The 23,710-nt window shown below is 42.8% G+C and overlaps 2 long non-coding RNA genes across 3 annotated transcripts; one reads left to right on the top strand and one right to left on the bottom strand.

The window, feature by feature from the left end:
* Positions 1 to 736: 736 nt before the first annotated feature.
* Positions 737 to 6,667, bottom strand: LOC107052596. The gene is made up of 2 exons (XR_001465185.4): positions 6,398 to 6,667; positions 737 to 5,442 (listed from the first exon to the last, which is right to left on the bottom strand). It is a non-coding gene; the product is annotated as an uncharacterized LOC107052596 (long non-coding RNA).
* LOC101750758 lies at positions 6,641 to 21,977 on the top strand. 2 transcript variants are annotated; one of them, XR_005856601.1, is made up of 6 exons: positions 6,641 to 8,966; positions 10,500 to 10,607; positions 14,033 to 15,250; positions 15,986 to 16,877; positions 18,737 to 18,903; positions 19,401 to 21,977. It is a non-coding gene; the product is annotated as an uncharacterized LOC101750758 (long non-coding RNA). The 2 variants fall into 2 exon arrangements; XR_005856599.1 differs by having other exon boundaries at positions 14,033 to 16,877.
* The last annotated feature ends 1,733 nt before the right edge of the window (positions 21,978 to 23,710 follow it).

Genomic DNA, 23,710 nt, shown 5'->3' with positions numbered 1-23,710 from the left:
CCTTCTGGTGACACCAAGATGACCTAGGAGATCCTCAGTGAGGACACAGTCACGAAGGCAGAGTTCAGAGGCTCTGTGGAGGAAGCCAACCCATCACAGGCTGGAGAAAGACACCGAGCCCCATGGACTGCACAGAATCACACAAGCACACAGCATCACACAAGTGCACCAGCTGCAAGCAGGACCAATGCAGCAGTTTTCCAAAATATCACACTCTGGATTAAGCTTACTGTGCATGTGCAAAATGTCATGAAATGTTGTCAGCACTGACAATCTTGGACTTTATGCATCTGGTGACCTTCAAAGGCTGCAGCTGGGTACTGGCCACGTGGCTTCTGCATGGGCTTCTCTACATAGGCCCGCTCCTTTGCTAAAGAATTTTAACTTGAACACAGGCAGACAGACATTGCATTGTTCTTGCATTTTGTAAAATAAATTCATTGCCAGGCTGGGACCTGGTGTGCCAAGTTAAAGATGAGAGTGCATTTTATGGCTGCGCTATAAACCCCTGAAAGAGAAGGTTTGCAATGTAAATGCTGACACAGCCAGAACTGTAACTGAGTGAATGATATCGCTATGATATCTTATTTACCTCCAGCAAGGACTATATCAGGAAAACTAAATAATGTATTCCTGATGTTACAGATTTTATTTGATGGGCTAAAACTAGAAAGTTCATGCTTCGATTAAGGCAAAGTAGTATCATAAGAGCTACCAATTCACACATGATAAAGTGTTCCCATATTTACTTAGAATTTATTAAACACCTTTTTTAAATAGAAAAGGACAATTCAGGAAGAACAGAAATGCATAACACAGAATAAGTGAAACTGCAGCAGCAGCTTATTACAACCACTACAAAAGGGATGTGCAGCTGACTGCTGCATGTGATGGAGTACCCAAATACTAGCTGGTGCTGCTTCTTTTCCACATTTGAATGATTTATAGCAGAAACTCCAGAAATACTCTCCTGCAGCTTGACATCTGCTTAATTGAACAGGAAAGCATTGCACTGAGCTAGCAAGTTGAACACAGGATGATAGGCACTCATAGGTAACGTGCACAAAGCAATCTGGAAATCGTGGCTATTGGCTGCCATTCTCTGTTGCTAAGTACAGTACAGCATAGCTGTTATGGAGCTAACTGGTGCAGGGCTTCCTCAACCAAGTAATGTCCAGGTTGGTCTTGTACAAGAAACAGCACTTATGCTTTGTCATTTCCCTGCTGTGACGTCTCTGATGTCCATGACTGGGTGCGGAAGCTGGTATTTGGCAAGCTGCACTACAAAAGAAACCTGCTAATTCTGAAAAGTGGTGTTTTGGGCTCAGCTGTCACTCCTGGATGAAATACGTTCTACCTTGCAGAGTAGACTAATAAGACTGCCCGTGCAATGTGTAAGGTTTTCTTTTGTCCTTTATAAAACTGAAAGGACTGAAATAATAGTTCAGGAGAAGATTTTGATATCCTCGTTCCAGCGTGCCTTGGCAGTCCCCACACTGTGAATAGTTTCTCCAGCTCCAGTGGAATGCCTCTTGGATGGAAGATAGCCCTCACAGTGAATTCAGCTGCTCTCCTGCTGCAGGAATGTGCGGGCACACTGTTACACATTATAGAGGGAAAATTACACAAACCTGTCCAATGACAAGTGTATAGCGTCGACAATGTATCCAAGAAAAGCTATTGTGTGCATTAAAGAATGTGTCTTTTTGGCACTTGCTGAAATAAGAAGAGGCAAGACTGTGCAGTCTGAGCTCTTCTTAAACCTTTACACGATGAGGCAGAGCAAGTTTCTGAGCACTTCTGCAGCACTTCCCTGTACCAGTCCCCTTCCCTGCTCCCCTCGCCGACAATTCTGTAGAGCGTTCGCTCCAGTTCAGCGGCTGCTGACAAATGCTGCACCTTTCTGCTCCAGCCCCTTGTTGCTTACACACGGGAATCAAACAATCAGAAGAACCTCAAGCTTATTTTCATCTAAGTAACTTGTTTATTTCTAAACCTACAAAGCAAATGCACTCTTTGCTCTGCAATTTAATGTCTGCCTCTTTTTCCGCCAAGGTTGATTTGGTATTTCCTTTACAAACCTCAATTGTTGGCATTAAGAACTTGGCCATTTCAACTCTACTGGACTAAAACTTGGCAACCAAATTGTGAGCTAGCAGCTAAATTGTTTCACTAAAATTTCTTTCATTTTTATCATTAATCTGTGGCCAATCTTTATCTCTGCAGTTCCCACCACACTTCTAAGTCCCCCGAAGGTGAATCGCTGGAAGTAACTTGGAAGTGCAGCTGACCGCCCGTACAAACACTTAAATAAGAGACCCAGAACCCGAGCTCCATAACAAAATGCAGTTTCACTCTGTTTTTCTGCCTGCAGGCAGCCTTTCTTACACTTCTGCATATCAAGGAAGTGTCCCAGGAGAAGCCACAAGATAGAGTCCTTAACAAAGCAGGAAGAGCAGAAAACCACAAAGGCACATAGCAAGTCACTATTAGGTCAAGGCCTGTGCTCACCAATCCTGTGCAGAACTGGAGACGCAGTGAGCATTCCATAGCAGCCAGTGGTCAGAGGGCCGGCAAGGATGGGAGTGGAGGAATGGCTGTGGAAGATGAGAGTGAATAACCCATGCCGTGTGGATGCTGGCAGCCCTGAAACCATTAGGAACAGGGCTCAGCAGCCTGCTCCCTGGTGCTGTGCCATCAGAAGAGATTTTGGTCTGCTGTTCATCTCAAGAAGGTCAGTTATTGGTCTGAACACCACCTTACCCTACAGCCTTAGGGCAAGGTGTTGTTTGTTAGAAAAGGGGACATGCCACAAAGAAGAGTTTTCACTTGTGGCACTTAAAGGAGGCTGCACCAACTAACTGCCTAAAAACAGTGGGACAGGGGGGAAGCTTAGTTTAACAATTAGAGTGGGATCTGGGCAGCATTTACTTGGCAAATCCTTTAAGCCCTCTATCCAAACCCTCCTTGCTGCTAACCAAGCCCTCCCAGAAGGATTATACCTTTCATTTGCCTTCATCTGTTTTATCTTGCGGCAGTGGCCCCAGGTACTCTGCTGGGATGGCTTAGCATCCCTTGTTTCAGATGGGACATGGAGCTGGGATTTCAGCAAACATCACCCAAAAATCGTGTTTGGCCTTGCCACTGGTGATCAAACCTAGCAACACAGCAACAGCAACAAATGCCCCTTGTTTGTTTGTGCTGGAGCAACTGTGATATCTCAGAAAGATCAAGTAACTGTACTGCAGAAACCTAATTTAATGGGATTTCAGTGGGCTCAAGGAGTGTAAACAATTTAAATATGATTCTCTTCCCTTGTATTTCTCTCTCTAGTGAAATGACAGCAGAACTGCCGATGTGATGCAAGATGCGATTGGGATATACGATTTTTTTTTCCAGGAGAAATGCTTGATTCTGCCAGGATCTGGTGCAGGGAATATTTTGCAATGATGTGGACTCAAATCTAGGCAACCGCTGAGCAGATCTAAATGGCCAAGTGAAGGAGAATCCAGTGTTCTTTCACTGTCATGGGTCAGAAAAGCAGACCATCTTCAACACGCATTCAGCCCTTCAACTGCCTCACGTCCTTCAGTTCATGGCACAGCCTGAGGCTGAGTGGGGATCACCAGGTCAGCTCAGGCCTTTAACAGAGACCTCTCTTTGACTCAGGCAAGCCTAGCTTCTAAAATCAGGAATTTTAAAAACTATTGGCAAAAATCATCTGATTTGAGCTTGCTATGTTAAATCACATCTAAGGAATATTTAGGCTTGGTGAAGTGTGTTTAACTTCTTCATATGTGAATGCTGAATCCAAAATACACTAATTTCTAAGAACCACAGTAATTAAACTGCCTTGCCAATAGTATGGCAAGGATCATTTGGTTAAGCCACCATCTAGCATAGACATTGAAAGCCCTAAGATGTATGTGGAAAGATAAATATCTATGCTTAGCTTTATCTTTAAGATGTTTTGATAGTGACTATTCTGTGACACAATATTCATAACTTGTGGACACATTGTGAAGCAGTTTTCCAATATCAAGTCCATCACTGCATTTCTGGGAGGATGCAACTGTTTCCTTTTTAAAGCCACCAAAGAAACCATCAGAAGAAAAGATTTGTGCTCATCTTTCATTAACCTGACATACAAAAGTAAGTTTGATTTTAGGAAGAATTTTGCCCACAAAGCATCTCGTCATATAAATACTTAGTACCAGGTTTTCTCTCTTTCTCCCAAGTCCAGGGACCCTTGCTCCTTGATCAAAGACAGCAGCATGAGCAAGCCATGAATCAGATTGACATCATAATCCCTATTTTTCTGCACAATGAATTCAAGGTAAAACACAATTTTCCTTCCAATCCTATTCTTCTGTAACATTAGTATGGACATAACTCTAAGAAGCAATTTGTAACCTAATGGACAGTGTACCTAAGCCCACTTCAGTGCTGGTGAAAGCCAGCCCCCACAGGAGGGTGACACCAGGTGTGGTGTGCACCGAGTAGGCACTCACTCAGCCCTCTTCCCATGCAAGCATGTCCCGGTGGCATCCCCACTGCACGGGGAGCTCCTTTGATGTGGACAGTACTGTGTCAGCCAGTGCTGCTGAAGGGGAAGACAATCAATGAGCATGGCCAAGCATGTTTGTCCAGAGTAAGCTGGTAACTAAAATTTGATCCAAGCAAAAAGAAAACAAACAAACAAAACAACAACAACAAACAAGAAAGAACAAGAAAAATAAACAAAGCACTTGTTGGGAGAGAATCCTGGGAATCAGTTGGGAGTGCTCAAAAAGGCACAGTAAAGGGTAATAGTATTAAGTTCTCTTCCTTATAAAGCTTTGGGTGACAAGTGCCCACCCTTCCCATCTCTGCCTGCTGCCCCACACTGAGGCCGTGCAGTCTGTGGGAGCTTTACTTGCTGTGTGGGAGCGCAGAAGTCAAAAGGAAGGCTTCCAGATGTGGTCAGTCATGAGATTCCCAGGAGCTGGTGCAGAGCCTGCTGACTGCTGGCACGTTACTGACACAGGTAATTGCAGCTTTTAAAGGAAGGCCTCTTCTGTAACTGCAAATTTTGGAGCGGAAGGAGATATCCAGAGGCCTGTGGTTTGAATTCTGGATAACACCTCCACTTTTGGTCTGCAAGCAGTGAAAGGCCACTGGGGCTAATGGTGCTCCTTACATTCTCCCTTAATGGCATGGGAAAAAACGTTCTAAGCTTCATGTGCCAAGATGGATGACATTAATTTTCTGATCCCAACTGCAGCAGATTCCCTTGGGAGAGTGGCACAGCATCTGACTCATCTCTGGTGGGGAGTGCTGCTAAGTGACCACAAGTTAAATAAACTCAAATTCCACAGTCATGACCGAGGGGTAATGAAGAAAGTTCCCTGCAAGTAGTTCCTGCAGGTGTTCGACATCTGGATCTCTCTCAGCTCCCAGGACCTGCTCAAAACAGAGTAAATTATTGTGTTTGGGGATAAAATAAGAAATCCAAAGATCTTTATGATGAACAAACATTGTTTGTAGATGCTGGCTACTCTCGTTCCCCTAACAAACAAATTTCCTTTCGAAGTTACAATGAAGTCTTTGGTTCTTCGTGAGCTGAAAAAGTTACCTGGTCAGAACAGCCCACATAAAGCACTCAAATAAATTCCCAGGCATGTAAGTCATTTGTTTTATCATGTCAGAAAAACAGAGTTTACGTATAAAGCCACATAACCCCATAAAGATAACTTAAGCTGAAATCCAGCAAAGCTTCTTATTTTTAGTAGTTGCAGATCAGAAGTGGACATTTTACAAAGAAACCTACAAAAGTTGGTTGTGTGTTCTGGTAGTAATTACCTCCCACAAATATGACTCACTTCTGCAGCTTAAATGCAATGCTTTAGTGTCCCAAAATCAACAGTTTTATAAATAAATCTCTGAATCACGGACCGAATGCCTGAAGCGTTCAAATATTTCTTACTGCTCTGGGAAGCAGTTTTTATTTCGGGCTTTAACTTGGTAACAGTGAGCAGCACTGATACTAAGGGCAGTAAGCAGGCATTGCAGCCAGGCTGCAGCGAGCTCTCTGTCAGGGCAGCCCCACGCCAAGCTGTCTCACTTCAGCGCCCCGGCAACGTCAGCCTGGGCCGCCCCTCCACACGGGGACAGGAGCGGGGGCGGCGGCTCCCGGCGCACCCCGGGCAGATGCTGAGGGAGGCGGGGCGCGGCCTGCACCCCGGCGGCCTGCAGCGAGACGGCGGGCTGCCGAGCTGCGGGAGTCGGCCCCGGCCCGGGCCTGGCGGGAAGTGCTGTGCAGGCCGCGCCGCTGCGGCCGTGCTGGCAGCCTTGCCTAATTTAGAAGCGGTTAGGAAAGAAAAATAATAATAATAAAGAAAAAGAAGAGTAAGCTTACCTGTAGAGCTTTACCCAAAGACAAATCAATTAAAAAAAAAAAAAAAAAAAAAGCACGGTTTTGTGTTAAATCCTTATGGGGCTCATCTCATTTAGCAGCACATTACACTCAGATTTTCCTCACTCAGGAAAAAAGGTTGCTCTCCTCAGGGATACTGCTCTGTCAGCACAGCTTTCCTGACTCAGTGTGGCCTAAATAATGCTGATCTGATCAGCTCCCAAAGCAGAAATGTCTACGTGTGTGCACATGGAACAAGTCCTGATTTTACACAGTGAAGTAAGTGCAAAGCAAAAGCACATGGAAGAAATGCAGATATGCAGATGGAACTTACAGACCTTCCGTCTTTATTTCATTACAAACTGCCAGTTAAAATCATTCCTGGATCTGGAATTGCTGGTGAAAAGTTATATATGGTGAGTGACAGCCCAGAACGTGCAGTCCATTTTATTTATATTTAATTAGAGGGAAAAAAATGAAAGAGAAAAGGGAAAAGGCACGAGAACAGAAGGCTAAAGAAATAGGAGCTGAAAAAAAAAAAAAAAAAGAAGAAGAAAGGAAGAAAAAAGCAGGGACATTTCTGATGTCATTCTCCAGCAATTAATCACAGATTAGTAAAAAGTTCAAGCACAGAACCTGCAGCCTTATCTTGGTTTCTAAGTCTCAGTGTGATCTACAGAACAGCCCACTTAGGAGAAAATGCATTCACCTCCTGGCTGACTCATCCTCAGACATTTGCCTTTCGCCCTTATTTGTATTTCTGCTACTACGGAACCTCTGCTGCTCTGCCAAAAGCACCTTTGCAGGATTCGCCAATCCCTTTTTTCTGCAGCAGGAGCAGCGAGAGACCTGCTGCACTGCCCCCCTGCAAGAACAAATCCTCCACCTGTGATTTCTTAAAATGTTTTCTTTGGGAAGAGGATGACGAAATTATATTCTCTCAGTTTACTTCCAGAAATCAGAAAGTTTGCTAACTTAGGCTGAGTTACATCTACTTTTATTTATTCCATCTAGGGATAGGTATTCCTCTGATACTCTACAGGCAAAGATTAGGATAAGGCACATCACTACAGACATTGGGAAGCTCCATTTTTGGTGACTGTGCACTGTGCAGCTGAACTGATTGCATGAAGAAACTACAGTGATTTCCTGTGAGCTGCAGATCCTGTTCACATTGCTGGCTCCACAAGCCTACAAGCCCCAGTGCAGTGCACAGGCACACACTGTCTCACATTATTTGAACTGATGCAACTCCCTCAGTAAAATAAAATAAAATAAAATTTATAAAACGAAGCAACCAAGTTCTCGTGATTTTCCTAATTCCATTTTGAGTTTTACATTATTATTTTATGTAAAAGAGCAGTTCCAACAAGATACTAATGAGGATAAGACGGCATCATCAGGATAGCATGTCTTTTCAGAATCAGAAAGAGTGAGCTAAGAAACAGAAATGAGCTGGAACTTACCAGTAGTTAAGTGTGAGACGAGGATCTTTGAGCAACAACAAGGAGGAAGAGGAAACAACAGAAGAAGGAGATGAATGCCAGTGGACTGATTGATGGCAGGATTACTGTAGCCCACCAGACAGTGTGATCCTATAAATGACAAAAATGATCACGAGGACAATAAGGTGTTGGCAAAGCAAAGGGAGAATTAGGGCCTTTCTACAAGGCCCTGTGCACTTCACCTGAAATCCTTTAGTCATCTGTGTCTGTCACATTCAGACAAAGTCAAATTGGGATAGGTGCAGAGGAAGGCTGCGATGTTAAGCAGTTTAAGTTATGAGTGAGCTGCTTTATGAGATTAAGAGCCTGCTAAATAAAGCCAGTCTTCTATCCTACAGCGCGTCCAAAGCCATGGGGGTACTCTCATAGCCTACGAATGCTCCCCATTAGCACCAAGTCCCACTTCAGTGGGAGGCAGATTTTTCTTCAATAGCCTTAGGAGAGACCATGTACCCTCTCCTGCATGATGACTCTAAGAGGTGGCAGCAAAAAGTGCCTCAAGTAGAAGTACCCCAAGCCTTAGCTCATCAGGAACAGAGGAAGCTCAGATTCAGCCTTCCCTGCTGCTCCTGCAGATTTCTGCTGCTCTCCCTTTGCTTCCCAGAACAAACACATCACTAAAGGTCATGTTTCTCATCAGGGACTGCAAGTTCCTGCACAGGTTGTGCCCCGGGCAGAGCTGCAGCGCAGCACCCCATGTCCTCACCCGCTCTCACCTCCCTGCAAGGAGGCCAGCGTAATTGGGTTCCTATTTTTTGCTCTTGCTACAGAACGCCTGAAAAGGAAAAAAATCTCTTCTAGGAGAAAACAGGTTTGAAAGAAAAGAAATATACCCTGAGCCTACTGAGCTCAGTGACTATAGTGATATACCCCCTACACATGTTTGGACACTTAAAGGAGGTGCTCCAAGTCTTCCTCCTGGTGTACGTGTGCTCTGTATAGACACTGGTCTTCCACAGCCCTCTGTGTGGAATCCCTGCAGTGCAGAGCTTCAGACAGAAGCGTGCTGTCCCAGCGCTGACTGTGATGAGTGAGGCAGAGACGTACCCAAGGGAGGCATGGGGCAGGTAGGCGCCGGGAGAGGGAGATCCAACCAGCAAAGAAAATGGAGCCTGATTAATGCGTCCGCAACACAAAAACCGGGCAGGGGCTGTCCTTTGTTTCTTTATTTGTGACTTTGCAATGTGGATTTGATTACAGCGCTCTGAACTCAGCAGATTTCCTCCCCGCGCGCAGTGGAAAACATTGATGTCCTATTTACAAAGAATTTCTGGGAAGCCTGTTGCACATACGTATCAACAACTGCTTGCTTGGATGGTTTTTATTTAATAGTGTTTTGAAAAGCATATGGAGAAGATTTCTACTGTGGTACATTTAACTCAGAAATGTGTTGTGCCTGGAGGAAGGAGCTTTTAGGAGTTACGGTGCTTTGTATCTGTGAAGTGTGCTGGTGGAGGGATGTGCATTTGGGCTCTTGTTTTATTGTAATCTCCGGAGCCTGTGGCTGGCTTGTACCTTGATGGAGATCTCGGTTTGTACGCAGGCAGGGCTCGGTGCAAGTTCTATTTGGTAGAATTTTTGCTCAAGGCTTTGAGTTTTATAACATTTTTTATGACATTTGCTCTTTGGAGCAGTATCTGCAATACGTTCGTTTTCCTTTACTCCAAGCTCCAGCAATCACCCTAAAAAGGTATTACATAATGTACCACATCTGGCCTTGAAAAGGACAGTCTGTATTTGGGTCACCATCATTACTTTAATGGAGGCACAATGAGGAGATTTGAAGATAGGTGATGTCCCCCAAATTTGAAAATGTCCTTTTATGGTATTTGTTTCAACTAACGGTTATTTATTTCTAGATCACAGCAGAAGCCTTTCAGAGCTGGTGCACGGGAGCAATATAGAGTACAAGCAAGATGTGTCTGCAGCCTGTAGTAGCCCAATATATCCTGCATGAGCAGGAATTGCAGCCATCGGACCCCACAGCAGTTGGCTGCTCCTGAGTTGCTGATGATTTTCTCCATTGCAAATAATTTCTGAATTTGTTAGCATGTAGTAGGAAGCTTGAAGACACAAAAGCAAGCCAGTATTATTTGGACAGCCTGTTTTATTTCAAAATAACCCAGTATCTGATGCAATTCACTTTAGAAAGTACATCCTCAAATTATTGTTTTAAAAGGTTCCTTAAAAAATCGTGAGGGACTTTTCTGTTTCCTTATTGAAATTTACAGCGGTCTTTTCAGCAAGGAAGAAACTAATCAGGGAGCCACATCTAAAAGTCTTTGCTCAGACAGCTAACCAAAATAAAGGTAAATGTACATGTTAAGCCTTTGCAGCAGTCAGACCCAACTAACCATAAAAGCCATATAAAACCAATCCTACTGTCCAAAGCAGAGAGCAAACCAGTGTAGTGTGAGTATTTGATAACTTATCTCAATTTCAGCAAGTTGCGAACATGTGAAGTACAGATTTCTCAGACACCTCTGTGATTTTAGGGTAGAGAGCAAACCCTCCCCAACATTTCAAACAGATCTCACAGTTACTTGAAAGTGCAGCCTGTGTTATTTGTAACCAAAGTGTTTCTGTTGTTTCTCTTTCAGGAAATTCATGCTTGAAATCTCTGTAGGCTAAAAAAGCGTACTCGGCCTGGTTAGAAATCTGAGTTCCCAGTGCAGGCTGAAGAAAGCAATGCCTTCACGACACAGCAGGTAAATATGCAGAGCAAATGTATACACACTATGTGTACAGCAGCATATCTGGGAAACAGGAGGAACTGAAAGAGAAAAGAGTGGGAAGTGGGCAGAAGAGGAAAGGAGACTAGAATAAGCACGAACAACCTGAGTCAACATTAACAAGAAAAGACACCCTGAAGGGAAGAGGTCCCTTTCTCATGACTTCTCTGTTTATTGATTCAAACGGAAGAAGATAGATACCACATTGTGAACCTGTCTTCTAATTAGAAAATGAGCTAAAAGATATAATTAAAACATCTGATTTTAAGAGTGTTTGAAAAGCAACCTTACTGTTTTGACTACGACCTGTTTAGTCTGCTTTGGGCTCTTTAGAAGCTCAATATCAGAGGTTATGGAACAGATGGAAGAAATCATGCCAGCACATTTTTTTCCCTTTAACCCAAATAATAGGATGTGCAGTAGGTAGATAAACATGAGTGGTAGAAAAAAACCTTTATTTAGCTGTTAGAACACAAAAGCGCCATGGCCTCTATGATTTTCGATTACTGAAAATCAGTATATCCTTAGACTGTAAACAAACAGAAATTTGCAGAAGTGTGTTAAAAAACCCTACTTCACATTTTTTAATTGTTTATATCTTATATGGGAGGGATGATTTCAATGCATGGCAAACCAGTTGAATATTCACTGTCTTTGTAGCAGTCTAACTTTATCAAAGGCTTCCAAAAGGCTTTGAGGCTGTGCAGTGTCCAGGCTCCCAGCTTGCAGCACTCACGACCAAGTGATGTACGCATTCCCTCCATGCTCTCTAGGTCCAAGGGAGCCTCCAGGACATGTGCCTGCCCTGATCTCACACAGGAGAAGGCTTGCTGAGCTTGCTGTTAAGGGAAGGCAACACCTCCAGGGCCTGACCCCACACCACCAAACTCTCCAGTTGTACTTACAATGATTCTGTTAGGCTGTCCATCAGGCAGTAGCATTTCTCATTTGTAACCTGTTGGTTTGTGAACCTATCTCCAAACACTCACACAGGAGCAGTGCCGGCAGTGACTGCCCTACAGGGCAACCTGGAAGGGCAAATAGCCACAGCTGCTCTCCTTGCATGGAAAGAAGGTTGCCACTTTTCCTGCAATTAGTAATAAGGTCATTAAACAGTAGCAGCATGGAATCTACCCCTTTTTTATCAGAAGATTATAGTGATGACAGCAAAAGGAGGATGCGTGCCCAAGTGAGAGCAAAAGGAGGATGTGTGCCCAAGTGAGAGCAGAGGGGATTTTTGGTATGGTGGAGCTCTGAAGAAGACCCAGAACCAGGTTCTGTGCAACAGCACACCAGTGACAGCCCCAGTGGGTGTCATATACTGAACTCAGAGCTGATGGAGAATGGAGTTAAGACATAGAGAAATATACAGATAACGATCGATCTCCACTGGCAGAGCTCCAAAAATATCATCATCTTTACACATCACAGATATCTTTATAGATACGGTTAAAAACTCCAGTACCCAAAGAGCATTTGGTAGTACTTCTGGAAAAACACCTAGGAAGGAGGCAGTGAGTCAGACAGCCCAATTTTTGTTTTTACGGTGATGTTAAAGACCAACTTCATTTATAAGAGAGAGAAGTCTGCACCTCCAAAATCTTGTCTATATTAGGGAATTTCACTCGTAAAACAGGGAAGCAAAATAACTTTACACATTCCATCAGCTAAGCCCCACTAAAGTTAAAATTGCTGGAAGGTTAAATATGCACATATTTCTGCTGCCTTTCAGCATTTTTGCTGGTGGATCAATCAAGTGTTCCTCAGCAGGCTAATTCTGTCCCTGCTTTGGAGCATGCTCAGAGTTGCCAAAATTTAAGCAAGATGTTCAGAGCTTCTGTATATGTTCACAATGATGTCTTTTTGCTTTGCTGCTTCATAGACATTGATGAACCATTTCCCGAATTTGTCACTTGTTCTCTACTGTGGTTCTCCCCAAAGCATCAGATTGCAAGAGACATCCAGAGAAGGAATCTTCTGCCTAAACAGTTAAAACTTAGAACAACCACCAGCTGAAATTATAGCCAACTAAAAGCTGCCTCTTGTAATGGAAATATCAGACATCCTTAATTGTAGGTCACCACCAGTTCTGCCTACAATGGAATACATTTATTTTCATCCATAGAAATGAATGGAGTTTAGGAAAAAAAAAAAACAACCCACCTCTTAAATCCAAAATCCAGGCTGTTCTTCCCTGCCGGGCCAGTGAGCAGCTACAGAATTCCCACCCCACTTGTTTGCTGTGGTTACACAGCCCTGTGTTATTTCCACTATCTCACATACAGAGCCAAAAGAACTTGGAAGATGAAAAGACTTTTGCTTTCAAATATTTTCCTTTTAAAAGCAGAAAGCTAAGTGTAATTCTATTAATGCATTCTTATTTTGGAGGGACTGCCGAAGTCAGGAAATACCAAGTCAATGCTCTATTCTATTCATTGCGCAGATGTACCATTTTCTATTCCTCTTTTCCTTGTTAAATATAAGCTGTTGTGTCATATTTTTATTATGGCATGTTCAGTACGAAGGGTTCTGCAGCAGTGCTGGAATCACCACCCGGGGAGATTAGTTATAACTGAAAAGGACGGGTGAAAAATGAAGTGTAAAAAATGGCTGAAAGCAAGCCAGCCTGGGACAGAAAGGGAGATGGTGCTGTGCTGGACCTTCCCTTCAACACATTCAGGGCACAGCTCATTTTCAGAGAATTTTCTGGAGAGCCTCATTGATGTCACCACAGATAGTGCTGTCTTTTTTTATCTCCTTCCTTCCTTCCTTCCTTCCTTCCTTCCTTCCTTCCTTCCTTCCTTCCTTCCTTCCTTCCTTCCTTCCTTCCTTCCTTCCTTCCTTCCTTCCTTCCTTCCTTCCTTCCTTCCTTCCTTCCTTCCTTCCTTCCTTCCTTCCTTCCTTCCTTCCTTCCTTCCTTCCTTCCTTCCTTCCTTCCTTCTTTCCTTCCTTCCTTCCTTCCTTCCTTCCTTCCTTCCTTCCTTCCTTCCTCCTTTCTTCCTTTCTTCCTTTCTTCCTTTCTTCCTTTCTTCCTTTCTTCCTTCCTTTCTTCCTTTCTTCCTTTCTTCCTTTCTTCCTTTCTTCCTTTCTTCCTTTCTTCCTTTCTTTCTTTCTTTCTTTCTTTCTTTCTTTCTTTCTTTCTTTCTTTCTTTCTTTCTTTCTTTCTTACCATATACCAAAGATTCTTACTCAGAAATTCTGGGGATGACTACCAGTTAAAATAGTCCGAAATTCTCTTGTTCTTTTCCTGTGCTTCATTACGTTGAAACACTTCATTCTAGGCCACTTAGGTAGATAAATGGAAGATATTCAAAGTGATAGAGGAACAAAGCAAAGCAAAACGAACCCAGGGCTCTCAAGGCACTAACGCTGACTTAAGTCTGACCTTTCCTCCCTGACAGAAAGCCGTCCTGCCCCGAGGCTCTTCCTGATGGAGCAGCATCCCTACCCATCGCCTGGTGCTCTGCGAGGGCTTCCAATCGGATCTGGCGGCTTTGTTCTGCTCGATAGCGCCGTAATGGGTCGTTTCTCCGACCTGCGCCGCGTGGGTAACAGAGGGGTCACGGAGGCTCCCACGTTAAGTCACCGGGGGTAGGAATGAGACTCTAGAAGGCAGCTACACTGTTGCCATTGAAGCCTGCTAGCCAGAGCTTCGCCAGCAGAGCTCATTCGCTGGACTTCTTCCCCAGAGCACGTTTTTATTCTCTTGTCGGCTTTTTGCTGCGTGTCTCTGTCTTTTTACGAGCAGCGCTGCAGGCTGTGCCCGTGACACTGCCTTCCAGCACCGCTCCTTCCGTCCGCACGGCTGCTCCGCGCACATCTGCCTGCACTGAGCGTCGGGGGACGGATTCCTTTCAGCTCCGTCCCTCCGAGAAACAACATTTTGCCTTCTACTGCCCTGAGATGAATGAACTACAGATTACTCCCACCAAGTTGTACTGAAACACTCTTGTAATGATACAAAATACTACAAAATACTGCACTGAAAGAAACCGGCCAGGCGCCATGTATACCAATTCAAGCATGGAGAAATGGAGGCTGCTCACCAGTGGCTGGGTCTGCAAGAGACACAGCGCTGATGCTGGCAAGTTTCATAGTAATGACTACTACAGACAGCTCTGGGTAGATTTGGTAGTGGATAACAGGTCACCACATAATTCCTTCTCCAGTAGGGATCGTCTAGATGAAATAAATAAGGAGTGAAGCTGCATATGGTTGCAAGAACAATTTTCGGGTACCATGGATCATGGATCTCTCATTTTTTTTTCTGGATATTCAAAACAAAACAAAACAAAACAAACAAAAAAAACACCAACCAAACAACAACAAAAAACAAAAACAAAAACAAAACAAAACAAAAAAAACGGAGGCTCTGAAAGCACCCCAGCCCCCCTGCTTCTCTCCTTAACTTCCTTATGTCCTCAGCTGCAGTTAGGACTCTCCGGGGAGAACTTGTATTCACTTAATGCAGACTTGACTCAGCAAAATGCGATGAGGCACTGGCCAGACACTCGGTGAGTCCATTTCAGAGAGCTATGAGGGAACAGCCCTCTCTTCCTCCTCCTTAGGTGCCCCTGCAGATTCCTGCTCCAGAATTGGCTGGATAACGGTACCATTGGGTGAGTAGGGAACGCTCCCAGAGATGGGTGAGCTGCTTGCACGCAGAGCAGCTGACAGCCGGCTGCACGTCTGCTGCTCAGTAAAGACACGGTTGCAGCCTGACAGAGCAGCACTGAAAATTTCATAATGGAAAATGATAACAAGGAGATTGCCTTCAGCCTTGGGGAATGTGATCTAATCCCAAATGGGGGAGGCATGCAGACAAACCTGACGCTCTTCTGCACAAACCTTAACCCTTAAGATATTAAGATATTTGGATACATATCTTAACAGATCTTAAGCTTTGTGGGTTATTCTTATTATATTTTATGTTTAATTATTTTATTATTAAATTGCTACTCATTATTTTGTGCATAACGCTAAGCCAGTAATTTCTTAAACTCTTTGGCTCTCTTCAGACAGGAAGGTTACGCTCACTTAGCATCTAACACAGGAGTTTAGCTTTCAGCTGATAGTACTTTGCATCTTACTTCAATATGTTCTGATTAAATATGGCAAGTTGAAATATTCCTTCTAATACTGGAATTATGTTTTTCTTATAAAAGGATCCCAGGCGGCCAAGTAACAGAACAGAGGTCTCTGGCAGTGAAATGAATACTAATTCAAAAACTGAAGAGTACTGTTTCTAAATGGGAAAGATTCAGAAATGATTGCAGTGTATCGTCCTGAAACATATATTCTCAGGTTCCAGATCAATGACCAGATATTAATTAATCCCTATGTTTTCTTTTGAGCTCATATCAGCTGGGAGGAAGTGCTTCATATGGTCTGGCCACACTGTCCAAGGAACACTGGATCCCCTCAGAGAAGCATGACCCTTCCCATGACTTCTTGGAAATGGTGGATCTCTGTAATGAAACTGCACATTTACCTTTTATATACCATCTAGGAAAACACAGCAAAAGCCATATGGCTCAAGAAGACATCTCCTATAATTAGATATCACTTAGCACGGTACCTAATTGTACGGATGCAGAGCCTACATCTGTTGGAACTGGGCGTAGCATGAAATGTCAAATGCAGATTTAGATGCGAGTAGGACTGCAAAGGGGAAATTAAGCATCTTTGACATTCTTTTAATTGAGAGAGAAAGAACTTTCTGATGAGTTTGTGAAGATTCTGATGGGGAAGAGCAAAAGGTTTGAAGAAATCTGAATCTTTTCCCAGCAGGAAGGTGGAATAAAAAGTACTTGGAGTACTTGTTACCTATCTCCCCATATCACTCCCCCACAGAGCAGCAGATTTCTACTCCTAGCTGGTAAATATATTTTTAGTAGATGCTGTTGGAACAAGAAAGTCCAAATGAATCCTCAAATACTTTTCTTGGTTAAGGAATTTCCCATGTTGTGATCTTGGCTATTCTCTCAAAACATTTGGGAAGCCAGCTCTGATGAATTAAAAGCATCTGACCTGATGTATGACATTCTATATACTCTATGTCAATTAAGTAAAAAATTAAGTCAAACTTAAGCATCTACCTGAAGCTGTCTGCCATGGAAATTCTTTGTTGTCGTCATAGTAGGGATTTGCATAAGCTGTATGGCTTGGATTTATTTTGAATAAAGAGGAAAGAAGAACTAAGAGATCACTGAGTACACATCTTCTGAAAGCACAGAATGAGATGGGGTAATGTTATCATGCTTGGAACTAAAACTCTGACTGAAAAGAGAATCATTAATATTTCCTTTCTGTGAAGCTGTCATCCATGTTGGATATAGCCATAGCAGCTAAGAATAACACTGGTCAGACAACTGGACATGGTAACCTCTTCAGTCCCTTTCAATAAATAGGAGAAAGACCAAGCCTGCAGCTGCTGGTCCAGCACAGTACTTCTTAGCTGAGCCACTGCTGCTTGCAGTTTGCTGACACACCGGGATCTGACAGCAGCCACGGCGGCAGCAATCTCCTGGGGAGGGACGAGGGGGACAGCCACAGGCATAACCAAGGGATCAGGAATCTAGGCCAAGCCCATGACTTTGTGACCTTCCTAATCTTTAAAAATAGCTTTATGCATGTGTGTGTATACAAGCGTATGCTATGTAATGACAGATATACGCTACAAATGTTATATGAAATTGCTCTGCATGTTATTTAATGCCCTGAAATGCAGGAAAAGCCAGTGCAGGAGAGACATGCTGAGCTCTTGTGTGGTAGGACATGGGAAACAGCAGTGAGCAGCAAGAAAAAGAACACACAGCAGAACTTACATAACGTTCCCTTTTCAGTTCAGCTATGGGTTTTGCTCTAGCACATCTGGTGATCCCTGGCTGGCTGGATACCGTTTAGTATTTTCTTCTACTCATGAAGAATGGCCTGTTTGTGGAATCTGGCACTTCAGTCTAGGCTGTCTCAGCAACGGACAGGTCTGTCTGTTGTTTTTATTCTCCAGTCTTGCCCGAGTCAACAGAGCAGGTAATCCTTAACTATACCACAGGAAAGTGACTGTGAAAAGAGCACCAAAAATGTTTGTTTAGGATTCATATCAGCATGCATCCTTTTGAGAAGAATGGAGACCCGAGCAATGTTTATGTCCTTAAAATGCATTTTCAGGGGCTGTAAAACTAATGTAGTGCATCTCCATTAAAGAGAAAATGTGACTGATTCTGATTGACTCAGACTGAGACTACATTGTAGTTAAAATGCCTCAGAACAAACTCTGAAAAACAGCTGCTTGTAAGTTGTTTTTTTCACACCAGACGAATTAACAGCAGATGCAAACATCTTTCAGACCTTCTGGAAGTAACATTGAAGCAACCAACAGTGTTAAGACTAAAAATGTCAGAGACCCTATAAATACTCTTTAGGAGCAGAGCAGTCTTTACAGAACAATCATCAACAAAAGATAAAACAGTCTAAGGTTAAACACACAAGTATAGAAGTCCTGCATTCAAGGTGAAGAGTGCTATTGTAGTGAAGAGCTTTTTTAATTTGCCAATTAATCTTGCTTGTAAAATCAGCAATTAATCCTGTGAAATTCTTGTCATTATTCAGAATAAATGTCATGGCACTGAAGTAGCGTTATTAATAACAACCAAGCAAATCTCTTCTAGCCTCCTTGTCAAGATGCTGCAACGATGAATCCAAAATACAAGCACATCTGGCTGCAGGAACAAACATCAAGTTTTTAATTATACATCTTTGTGGGAAAAGGTTTTCACAGTTAACCTCCCTTAAGAATGTCCAAATGTTTTATAAAGACTTGAATGGATTACAAATACTAAAAACAAGAACATTTTTAAAGGTATAACAAAGGCTTTTGTTGCTTTTGATGTTGTGTGATACATGATAGGAGGTAAAAATCCACAGATATATGGCCTTATCAGGGAACAGTGTTTAAAGATACTACGCAAAAATGACATTAATTGCAAGCAAGGCAACAAATTGCAGGACTTTTCACCCTACAACACTGAGAGTAAAAGTTGGAGCTAACTTAATTACACAGAGAGATGAAGTCATCTCCATAAACCTCAATAATGTCATGACAGGAAACCCATGATGCTGACTGGACTGATGTCAAGAACAGGAGAACCTACGTGAGATGCCTGCAAGGTGTACAGCTGTAGGTGCCTCACGCTCTGCTGACAAGATCCCTACCAGCTCCAAAGGCAGACTGAAGTGACTGTAGAGGGCTTTACATGTGAGCTGGAGGCAGGTAAGTCCCACGCATGATCACCTACTGCCATAACTATACATGAATTAGTCATCACCTGCAGAAATCAACTGCTTCAACGAATGCCTCCCAACAGCTACTGAAACAGGTAATTAATCTTTTAAATAGAAATAAAATTACCTAAAAGACATAATGAAATCATTTTTATTACTCCAGATAGCTTTTGGATTTGCAAAACAATGGTCAAAAGCGAGATCTTGCAAGGACCTAAATCCAAAGCTCTCTGTGACCACAGAATCCCAGAAGGGCTGAGTTTGGGAGGCACCTCTCTGTCCATCTGGCCCTGCCTCTGCTCCAGCAGAGACACCTGGAGCAGCAGGCCCAGGGCCATGGCCAGGTGGCTTCTGAAGGTCTCCAAGGAGCAGACTCCACAACCTCTAAGCAGCCTGTGCCGGAGCTCTGACACCCACACAGCACAGAAATGCTTCCTGGTGTTCCTTTCGTTCCTTTGTGCTCATTGCCTCTTGTTCGGATTCTAGGCACCACTGGAAAGAGTCTGGCTCCATTGCCTTTGCATCCTCCCCTCCAGTATTTATGGACATTGGTAAGATCTTCCCCCCCACTTCCTTCTGGTCACCCCTGCACCTTTCTAGCTCTTCACCTGACCTAACCTGCAGAGCACCTGCAGAGCTTCAAGCAACGCTGTTCTCTACCTGTCCCCCACCTGGTTTGGGGCATGCAGAAGATGTCTTGGAAATGCTGGGTGTAATTCATCTTTCATCTGGAAGCACAGTAGTCACTGAGTTCCTCTAGGATATTAAAACCCAAGGTTCAATTCTATCCTCTCGTCAAAGAAAGTTGAATCATCAGCACTCATAAGCTGATTCACCTCCCTAAAGACAATGAATGCTATTTGTTTTCTATATCATAATTTAAAATAGTCATTGAACTGGAGAAAGATTGTTTTATAGCCCAGTGGCCAGAACATTCATCCAAGGGGTGAGAGGAGCAGAGGGTATTTCATAGTACTTCTCTTGAGATGACGCAGTCCTTGTCCTTCCTTTACTTACACTGTCAGACCACACCAATATGCGAGTACGAGAGTTCTTCAGAACTCCTCAGGCCCAGTGACAAAGGATATTGTCTGCCATGGACATTTCCATTCAAACAATAAGAAGGATCTGATAAAGGGAATTTTCAAACCTCTGGGGTCTCGGAAACCACAGGACCACCTCTGCATGCTCTGATCTAAGCTTTTAATACTTGGGTTACACAAACGTTTTCAATTTGATTCCGTATAGAATCGTTTAGCTTTTTATTTCCATGAGGGAAAAAAACATAATTATTTGGATGGATCTGAACTACTTTTTTCCGTGTTTGATTTTGCAACCAAAAAATTCCTGATATGCATAACACATGAGAACTATAATTGCTTTCCAATTCCTTATCAGCACATGATCATCCTCGCACTGAAACGCTACTCCCAGCTCCAGTACACCAACCTCCAACATCTTTACACTAGGTTTTACACAGCTCTAATGTGCCAAGGATTTGATCTGTGCATTTGACTTTCAATTATAATACTGTCCATTGTAACACCATATGTCTGTATCTACCAGACTGACCCTTATGTTGCCAAATATGAGAATCAGACCGATTAAGTTGAGCTCACCAATGCTTCAGCTCAAACTTCAGAGAGAAACTACTACAGTATCTGTATTTCTTCTTATAGTATTGAATGACAATTTGTTGAGAGCTTGTAAGCAAAATTAGACTTCTACTTATATTCATCGGCTTGATTTAGTAGACTTAATATATATTCTCTTCTGGTTTCCTTTATGTTAGTTCTGTATATTCAGAATACATGTTGCAAGCTCCAAAACCATTACAGCTCCAAAACAACAGCTTCCCTGTATGTACTGGTAAACAATCCCTGCAGAAGTACTGCATGCTTTGCAGTGACAAAAAAACAAATGACAAACAAGACATAACAGGTGAATGGCATCCAACATTACCATGCATTAAAAAAGTGCATGTATATAAGTAAGAAGAGAATGCACTAATATAATTAAGAAATGGTCTTTTAACTTGGGATTTAAAGAGCAGAGCGGGCCAGCTGTACAGATAGCAAAATGAAGAAGAGAACTCCACACGAGAGCCAAATGAGCAATCACACAAACCTGCGAGGCAGCAAACTGCACAGGGGGTGGGGAGCAGAACTAAATCAGAAACAGAGAGTATGTTGCAGAAGGAAATAAACGTGAACCATATGGAAGAATATTCACAACACATTAGTGTTTAATTAGATAATATAATGGATAAGGACACTTCTGCAGCGTCATCATAAACAAAGATGAATGGAAAATGTGCTACTAATAAAAACGGGTAATGCAACTGCACTACAACTGTAATTTGATCAGTCACAAATTTAAAATAAAAATAATATTTTGATATGATATTTTGCTACTGCATCTAGTCGTAGAAAAGGAAGCACAGAAGCAGACATTCTCATCTGAGGTTCCAGATACTTCAAAAGCAGAGCAAAAAAGTCCCCACAACTGCTTGCAATCTGACCCTTGCACCCAGACTGGCATCCCCATGTCATTGTGAACACACACAGGGCGCCTTTTGGAGAAAAAGCATGGAACGGCCCTTCCAATTTTCTTCCTCTTCTAAACTATGACTTAACTGCGTGAAGGCTCTAAAAGAGAGATAACATCTGAAGTTAATATTAGCATAGGAAAATGAACCTGGAGGCCCTAGATTTGTTTTCGTGCATTTACTTTATACGGCATGCCAAGCTGACATAGGTAACAGCACAGGTTAATTGCTTCTGAGAGAATAACAGAAGGCAACAAATAGAGCAAAAGGAGAGTGAGAGAAACAAAATGTTTTTTGAAGGCCTTTGTGATCTTAACAAACACTTCTGAACAAGGATGATTTCTGAAAAGTCAGTCGCATGCATGCAAGTCATCATAGCTATATATAGCTGCACACACACTGATGTTTGGTGGCAGCTTACATCCTTATGTCTCTCAAGCAGGATCAGTCTTTTCAAGTTGTGCATGTCAAGATGATTTATTAGCAGTCAGAGCTTCAAGCTTTAAATGAATAAATAAAATATGGTATAGAAATAATAAAAAATAGAAGATGAGTACAAAAGAATGATTTCCCATTATAAGAATATAAACTGCAGTTTAAATGAATGTGCAAATTTCAGTTGGCTTTAGCATTTTCTTTTATTATTATTATTATTATTATTATTATTATTATTTTGAGACTGCATAGCATCCCAAGGCTATCAGAATCACAGAACCACAGAACTATGGTAGGCTGCTGGAAGGGGCCTCTGGGGAACATGTATTCCAACCCCCTGCTAAGCCGCTTTCCCACAGCAGGTTGCACAGGGAGGTGTCCAGGTGGATTTTGAATATCTCCAGAAGAGATTCCACAACCACTCTGGGCTGCCAGTCCCAGTGCTCTGTCACCCTCACAGTAAGGAAATTCTTTCTCATGTCCCGTCCTCCAGTTTTTGCCTTTTACCCTTTGTTCTGCCACTTCACACCATTGAAAAGAGCCTGGCCCCATCCATTTGACTCCTGCACTTTAGTTATTTCTAAGCAGTGATGAGATCCCTTCTCAGCCTTCTCTTCTCCAGCTGAGCAGCCACAGGTCTCCGCCTTTCCTTGGAAGGGAGATGCTCCAGCCCCCTCATCATCTTTGTGTGGCTCTCTGCAGGACTCTGTCCAAAAGTTCTGTCTTTTTTGAACTGAGGAGCAGAGCAATGGACACAGTACTGGAGGTGGCCTCACCAGGGCAGAGTAGAGGGGAAGGATCACCCCCAGCAACCTGCTGGCCATACTCTTTTTAATGCACTCCAGGACCCAATTGGCCTTCTTGGCCACAGGGCACACTGCTGCTCATGGCCAACCTGTTGGTCCTTCTCTGCAGAGCTTCTCCAGCAGGTCAGCCCCTAGCCTGTACTGTACACCTTCAAAATGTATTAGATTCACTTGAAAGCAAAACTGGAAATCAAGGGACCATCTGGGAAGGCATTAAAACCACATGTTGATATCTCTGAAATTCACTTTCTATTCAGGATTAGTTCCTCAGCTAGCTGTAGTTGAGCTGCACATTTCTGGGTCATTTTTCTAGTAAATCTTTCAAATACAATTGCTATAAAAGACCAAAAACATATTTAAAAAATATATATATAATCCATGAAAAAGTAAATGTTAGGAACTGAAGTTCCACGAAAATATATGGAAGTGAAAATAAAGTTTAACTGATATAAATCAGAAAAAAAAAAAAATCTCCACAAACCAGAAATGAAACAAGAAACTATTCACTGAGTCATTTTCCATTGTAATTCTAAATTGATTCAACTAAGCGAACACCATTGAATCCAGAATACTTAGGATAGGATGGGAAACTTCATTTCATAAACATGAACAGGGAGTAGGCATACAAATAGAGGGCTGATTGTTTTTATTTAATAATATAAATTCAGCTTACATTATGTTGGCAAAAACAGCTTGTAATAATCATCAGCTGATGATATTCCGAGATGCTGTGGTTTGCGAGCATCTATATTCCAGCAGGATTTTCGAGCTATGATAACTTTTGTCTCCAGACGATGCAAATACATTTCAGGTGAAGTGTAGCAGACCTAACATTTCAATGCCATTATGCCTATTCAGGCAGCTGAAACACGCCACAGTTATGTCGCCAGAGACAAACTGAACAACCACTGCCTTCAACCCCCTCCTGTAAATAAATATCTTTCCAAGCCTGCACCATCCAGGAGGATGCAGAAAACATGCTGCTTTGCCTCGATTCTACAAACTAG

Source organism: Gallus gallus, chromosome 2, assembly GCF_016699485.2.
Source record: "Gallus gallus isolate bGalGal1 chromosome 2, bGalGal1.mat.broiler.GRCg7b, whole genome shotgun sequence".
Taxonomy (NCBI): domain Eukaryota; kingdom Metazoa; phylum Chordata; class Aves; order Galliformes; family Phasianidae; genus Gallus; species Gallus gallus.
This window is presented reverse-complemented; position numbering and strand designations above follow the sequence as displayed.